Source organism: Hemiscyllium ocellatum, chromosome 16 (assembly GCF_020745735.1).
Source record: "Hemiscyllium ocellatum isolate sHemOce1 chromosome 16, sHemOce1.pat.X.cur, whole genome shotgun sequence".
NCBI classification, from domain to species: Eukaryota; Metazoa; Chordata; class Chondrichthyes; order Orectolobiformes; family Hemiscylliidae; genus Hemiscyllium; species Hemiscyllium ocellatum.
The window spans coordinates 75901656-75909672 of NC_083416.1; positions in this window are offsets into that span (position 1 = coordinate 75901656).

The window sequence follows — 8017 nt, forward strand, 5'->3', positions numbered from 1 at the left end:
TTACTCCGGGCGTGAAAGAGAAATAAGTAAAATTAGTATTAGTTAATGTATGGACTGGTCAAAATGGCTACAAGCAAAGTAAACAAGACATGCCCTTAGGGTGGGGGAGGAGTAAAATATAAGAAAAAATATTCAGGGGTCGGTTGTGGAATTCCATATTGATTCCATGAGGCTGTAAAATCCCCAAGCAGAAGACGAGGTGTTGTTCCTCCAGCTTGCATTGTGCTTTGCTGGAATATTGCAGCAGGTCCAGGACAAGTTATTAGCATGAGAACAATGTAGTTATGTTTATCCCTCATAACATATCAAACTGGAGCAGATATCATGGAATTGAAGAATCCAACAGACACATTACAGTTAACAATTAGGCACAAACTTTACAGTCTTCTGGCTCAGTGCACAATGGTTAGCACTGCTGCCTCATGGCGCCAGGGATCCAGGTTTGGTTCCAGCCTTGGGTAACTATCTCTATGGAGCTTGCAAGTTCTCCCCATGGCTACATGGGTTTCTATCAGATGCTCCAGTTTTCTCTCACAATCTAGATGGACTGTGTCCAAGGATGTGCATGCTAGGTGGATTAGCCATGGTAAACACAGGTATAAGGTGGGTTGGTGCAGACTTGATGAGCTGAATGGCCTCTATCTATTCTAAATACGTCTGGTTTAAACTTAAGCTGTTAGGTTACACACAGCAGCATGCTTCTACTAGATAGCCATGTTTCAAGAGATCCCAGGGTAAAATGTAATCTGAAGCCTTATCCCCACAGGTCACATGCTATGAATCAGTGATAATATCATGAAATTGTCTCTTAAAGATATACTGGCAGACCAACCATGAGACATAACATAGCAACAACTGGTCAGACAATCTACTTTCGTGATCAGCATTGCCCAGAGTATTGACAGAATACTCGTCTTTGAAATGGGTGTGAATTATTTTACATAAATAAAAAGGAAATACTGTACCATGAATGTTGGAAATCTTAAATGAGAATAGCAAATGCTGGAGAAATTCAGCATGTCTGGCAGCATCTATGGAGAGGGAAACAGAGTTAACATTTAGAGTCATTATGTCTCTTCTTCAGAACTGGACTCTTTTACATCTACCTGAGATGGCAGGAAGTTCAATGTCTCACTGAGACATATCATCCCCAATATTGCAGTACTCTGTCGTAGGATATTAAAGTAAGTCGATACAGAGATGGTGGTTGTGTTGGTAACAATCTTTTAGAAATCCTTAGAAGTTGCTCAAAAGTCCCAGAGGTTTGGAAAATTGCCAATGTAACACTGATATAAAAAGGGAAGGAGACAAAACTCAGGTGGGGTCATACAGTCTACAACATAGAAACAGACCTTTTGATCCAATTTGCCCATGCCAACCAGGTATCCCAAACTTAACTAGTCCTATTTGTCTGCACTCCTTCCTTTCATGTACCTGTCCAAATGTCTTTCAAATGTTGTAATTGTACCCGCCTCCACCACTTACTCTGGCAACTCATTCCATACACGCACCACCCTCTGTGAGAAAAAAATGCCCCTCTGGTTCCTTTTAAATCTTTCCCCTTAGTTTTGGGCTCTCCTACAAATTTACTAGAATTCTTTGAGGACGTAACAAACAGCATAGATAAAAGTGAAGCAGAGGATGTAAATTATTTGAAATAGTAATTGCACTGGGAAAACAGTGATTTATAACGACTTGGATGAGGAAAGTGAAGATACTAAAGCCAGGTTTATGGATGACACAAAAAAGATTGGATTGCAATTGGCGAGGATGACACAAAGAGTTTGCAGAGGGATGTAGATGAGTAGACAAAAACTCAATAGATGGGGACATGCACTTTGGCAAGAAGAAGAGGAGCTGAATATTATTTAAATGGAGAAAGACTCCAGAAAGTTGCAGAACAGAGGGATTTGGTAGTCCTTATTCATGAATCACAAAAAGCTAGCATCCAAGTCGAGCAAGTAAGAGGGAAGGCAAACAGAATGCCTTTACTTCAAAGGGAGTGGAGTATAAAAGTAGAAGCTTTTGCTGAAACTATGGAGGGATTGTCTTATGGGTAGAGGTTGAATAGATTGGGCCTATACTCATCGGAGTATATATGAATGATAGGCAACCTTATTAAAACATTCAAAGTTCTTAGGGGAATTGACAGGGGAGATATCTAAAGGTTGTTTCACCTTGTGGAAAAATCTAAGACCAGAGGGCATAATCTCAGAATAAGGAGTCACACATTTTAGGCAGAGGGTTTTGAATCTGTGGAATTCTTTACCACAGACAGCTGGTGAGGCTGGGTCATTAAACATATTCAAGACTGAGATAGATTTTTAATCAGTAAGAAAATCACGGGTTATGGGGAAAAAGCAGGAAAGCAGAGTGGCAGATTATCAGATTAACCATGATCTCATTGAAGGGCAGAGCAGACACAATGGGCTGAATGGTCTAATTCTGCTCCAATGTCTTATGGTCTCGGCTGTGTCAGCATAGATCACATGCTCATATTTCTAAAATGGGACTTGAACTCATGGATATCAGTCTCGGAGGCAATACTGCTATCAACTGAGCTAACAATGACACCCAATCAGAGTCATTCAATGTAATTAGTCACAGGTCAATCTTTTTACAATAGCTCTGTTTAGGCACACATTGCTTACACCGGTGGAGATCAACAGTCCACACTTGGTCCCTCTGAACCACTCACTTGGAGGATTGTCAGTATAGACAATCCAACTAAGTCGCCTTGTTATGTCTGTGACTTCGAGTCATTAACTCATTCTAATAGCTTTAGAGGAAAAATAACAATTTATGCATTGTGTTTCTCAAATAGCTTCCAGCTCTAAAAACAAACCATATGTCAGAATTAGAAATAAACTAATCATTGATTCAGCAATTAGAAGGATTATATTACAAGATATATTCACAAAGGGGGAACTGCAATAATTAGTAGATTTCAAGATAAGAGTCTTAAAAGTTATTATAAGATGTTTGTCAATTAAAAAAAGCTTTGTATTTATATAACACTTTAAAAGTTCTCAGATTATTCAAAAACAATACATCAACTTGCATTTGTGTAGCAACTTTAATGTGGTAAAATCTCACAAAGTGCTGTGCGGGAAGGTTATCAAACAGATTTTGACATGAAGCTACATTAGGGGATATTATGCCTGGGTAGGAATACAGAGTTGAGTTCAAAATCAGATCAGCCATAATCTTGTTGAACGGTGAAGCAGGTTTGAAAGCCAAGTGACTTATGTATTCATTATGTGTTCTTATTAGGACATGGAGCAAGAATTTTGATAAAGAAATGGGCTTTGAGGAGGAAGGGGGAACATTTAAGGAGGGAATTACACAATTAAGGACTCAGACTTTTGAAGGTACATCTATGATTGGTCAGTGATAAAAAATTGGACGATTCTCAAGAAGCCAGAATCAGAGGAGATTGGAAAGTTATTAGATTGGAGGAGCTTACAGAGATAGATAGGAATAAGGCTATAGAGAAATATTTTAAAACACAGACTTTTAAAATTGAGGTGTTGCTGTTCCAAAGGGATTCTTTAAAAAAATTGACCTTGGTGTGAGTTAGGATATGATTGGCAAGAGCTTTGGATGAGTTAAAGTTTATGTAGGTTGGAAGGTAGAAGGCTGTTCATGTAATCAAATGTAGAGATAACAAAAGTTTAGCTGAGGATTTTGGAAGTAGATGAGCTGAGGCTGGAATGGCGTCAGATGATTTTACGTATGAACATATAGATTAGGAGTAGGCAACTCAGCCCCTCAAGCTTGTTCTATCATTCAATAAGATCATGCTAAGGTGACTATTACACATTCCACCATCCCTGATAACCTTTCACTTCCTTGCTTAATAAGAATCTACGTGCATTTGCCTTACAAAGATTCAAAGAATTTGCTTCCACTGTCTTTTGAAAGAGAAATTTTCAAAGATTCATCACCTTCCCTGTGAAAGAATTTGACGTAATCGCTGTTTTAAATGGATAATCCATTATTTTCAAACAGTGACATGTAGGTTAGGGTAGGATTTACTGTAAGATCAAGGTTCCAACGGGTCTCTTTCAGCCTCAGAAATTGCTACAGAGAAGGCTGTCAATTAGATACTTTTGAAGTATGGTTGCTATTTTAATGTTGGGGACTTGGCAGTGAACTTGACAGAGCAAGATCCCATAAATAGCATTGAGACATGTAAAGAGAAGGTATTAGTTGAGGAATAAGTATTAGACAGGACATATGAAGGTGTTATGAATCTCACAGTTTATGACAAGGTGTCTGGGTGTGATTAGATTAGATTAGACTTACAGTGTGGAAACAGGCCCTTCGGCCCAACAAGTCCACACCGACCCGCCGAAGCGAAACCCACCCATACCCCTACATTTACCCCTTACCTAACACTACGGGCAATTTAGCATAGCCAATTCACCTGACCTGCACATCTTTGGACTGTGGGAGGAAACCGGAGCACCCGGAGGAAACCCACGCAGACACGGGGAGAACGTGCAAACTCCACACAGTCAGTCACCTGAGTCGGGAATTGAACCCGGGTCTCAGGTGCTGTGAGGCAGCAGTGCTAACCACTGTGCCACCGTGCCGCCCATAATGTAGGTCAATAATGTGGAAAACAGGATGTGAAGGATCTAAATATTATCATCATGATTGTGACTGCTCTGTTTGAAAGCTGGCTCTTGACTCTTAGTTTCCATACCTCTCTGTTATTGAGTCACAGAGTCATATCGCATGGAAAGAGACCCTTCAGTCCAACGCATCTGCACTGACCAGATATCCCAATCTGATCTAGTCCCATTTGCCAGCATTTAGCCCATATCCCTCCATACTCTTCTTATTCATGCACCCCTCCCATATGCCTTTTGAATGCTGTAATTGCACCTGCCTCCACCACTTTCTCTGGCAGCTCATTCCATACACACACCACTCTCTGTATGAAAATGTTGACCCTTTGATCCTTTCTAAATCTTTCCACTCTCACCTTAAACCTATCCCCTCCAGTTTTGGACTTCCCCAACTTAAGAAAAAGACCTTGGTTATTTACCTTATCCATGCCCTCATGATTTTATAAACCTCTAATACGGTCACCCCTCAGTCTCTGACATTCCAGTGAAAAAAGCCCCTGTTCAGCCGCTCCCCATAACTCAAACCCTCCAGTCCTTACAATATCATTGTAAATATTTTCTGTACACTGTCAAGTTTAACAACATCTTTCCTATAGAAAGGTGATCAGAATTTCACAGTATTCTAAAAGTTACCTCACCAGTATTCTGTACAGCTGCAACATGATGTCCTGACTCCTATACACAATGTACTGACCACTGAAGGCAAGCATGCCAAACACTTTCTTCATCACTCTGTCCACCTGCGACTTCACTTCCAAGGAACCTTGCAGCTGTGTCAGTCTATTCATTTGCCAATAACTTCCTATAGTTTTCAAGCCATCCAGCATTGATTTTCTCTCCCATCTTCCTCTCCTGCCTTTTCTTTTACAGTGTCTGTTTCAAGTCTGTTTCAGCAGCAAATGGAAGATTTAACAGAAATGTAAGAACAAATAAAAAGGCCTACAAATACCAAGAGACACTGGTCAAAAGACTGATTAAAAAAAACTCCAGAAGTGATTTGGAAAGAGCATGTTTTGGAATAGCATTTAGTGTGGATGTGGGACTTGGACCTTGTGGAAGGTGGAGGCCAACTTGTGGGTTTGAGGAGAATGGAGAGGATTAACTAGGTAGAAAAAAATGGCAAGTTATGAAGCACAGAGAAAAAGATTGAACAGAGAAATTTGCTGAACATAATTAGATGAGATGATGTAGGGGACATCTTGAGACTTAAATGTCCCTTAGAACCTCCAAAAATAATAGCAGGTACAATATCCAAAAGGAGGGCTGTCTACCTATAAAACACAGGCCCATCTGGTATGTACTCGTCCCAGAGACAGTGTTCTGATCACACTAACCACAAAATCCCAGCAGTGCCCCCCTCGACCCAGCACTCTCATCCCCTCCAATACCCCTAATTAGAGTCATAGAGTTATAGAGATGTACAGCATGGAAACAGACCCTTCAGTCCAATTTGTCCATTCTGACCAGATATCCTCAATTAATCTAGTTCCAGTTACCAGCATGTGGCCCTTATCCCTCTAAATCCTTCCTATTCATTTACCCATCCAGATGCTTTTTAAATGTTATTATTGTACCAGCCTTCACCACTTCCTCTGGCAGCTTGTTCCATACACGCAATACCTGGTGCATGAAAAGGTTCCCCTGTGGGTCCCTTTTAAATCTTTTCCCTCTTACGTTAAACCTATGCCCTCTAGCTTTGGAATCTCCTACCCTGGAGAAAAGACCTTGGCTAATAAACCTATCCCTGCCCCTCATGATTTTACAAACTTGTGTAAAGTCACCCTTCAGCATCCATCGCTCCAGGGAAAATAGCCCCAGCTAATACAGCCTCTTCCCATAACTCAAACCCTCCAACCTTGGCAACATCCTTGTAAATCTTTTCTGGACCCTTTCAAGTTTAACAATATCTTTCTTATAGCACGGAGACCAGAATGGAAAGCAGTATTCCGAAAGTGGTCTAACCAATGGTATAGCTGCAACATGACTTCCAAACTCCTATATCCAATGCATTTAATAATAAAGGCTCACTACCTCACTACCCTGCCTACCTGTTATATCACTTTCAAGGAAGTGGAGATCTTGAATATTGCTGAAAAATACATATTTTGTTGATTTTTTAAATTTTGCACTTATTTGCAAGAATACCACTGTGAAGGGGAACAACATTTTTATGCTGTATGAGCAGAACTGGGCAATTGTTTAGAAAGTGGACTCTCATTGGTAGTGACAGTAAATTGCTCATCCTTGTTTAATTTTAAACCAGGTACTTGACTCCGATTAGTCACATCATTAGTCATGTATACTGCGCCTGTCTGCAAAAACACAGAGTCCTGTGTACTAATATGTGAAGGTTCCAGTAAGCACATTATGAGCTTGACTGAAAATCCCAAATTGGCACTGTTTTAGTTTTAGCACACTTGGGATTACTGCATATGTACCATTAAATCATGGAATTACATCCAACATTATACTCTGTATTTGCAAGATGGGCACAGTCAGTACCTTGCCTTGTGTGAACAGATAAATGAATATGCTGTTTGATATGATCTGCTAATCATTAGGACACACCTGCCATCACACCAGCACAGAAATTTATATACTATGTTACCAATTTGTGTGATAACTCAAACATGTTGTTGTTTTGGTGACAGCATCTATGCTGAAGAAAAACTATGATTCTGTCACTACATCACAAAAAGCTTCAACAAAATGTATCTTTTTTCAGCAATATTCAAATTATGTGCTACGAAACAATTACCCCAATTTTGTTCTTTTAGATTCAGAGAGGCAAGGGTTTTGGGAGTCAGGGTAGAAGGGTGGATGGTCCTGGTTTTGCCGAGTGGTAGAGTAGGCTCAAGAGATCAAGTGGTTTACTCCTGCTTCTGAGTAATTTGTTAGGATCAGATTTTCCAAGATGTGGCCATCACATGTAGGTAACCATTCTGCTCCTTTTCATGTTAAGACAGAGTTCCAGGTTTCTTTCAGGGCTTTCCAATTAGGGCTCCTTTAGAAATGTGTGGCTGCACAATTTATCTGAGAGGTGTAGGACAGAGAGGGGAAAGCAAATCATGGCCCCTTTTTCACAGCTGCCAGTTGCTGTATTCTGTGATTTAAATGTCTGGCATGAAGACAGTTACTTTGACAGCTTCTGAAATAGGGCATATATATAAGAATGAATGAAGATAGGATGCCAGGTAGGTAGAGATGCCAGATCGGTAGGGGGGTGGGGTATTAGAGAAGTAGAATGTCAGGTTAAGGGGCCAGATAAGTATCATGACAGGGCACAAAGTGGGAAGGGGCTCAGGTAAAATGGAAATATTTGGGTTAGAATCTTCGAGTAAAAAGTGAGGTCTGCAGATGCTGGAGATCAGAGCTGAAAA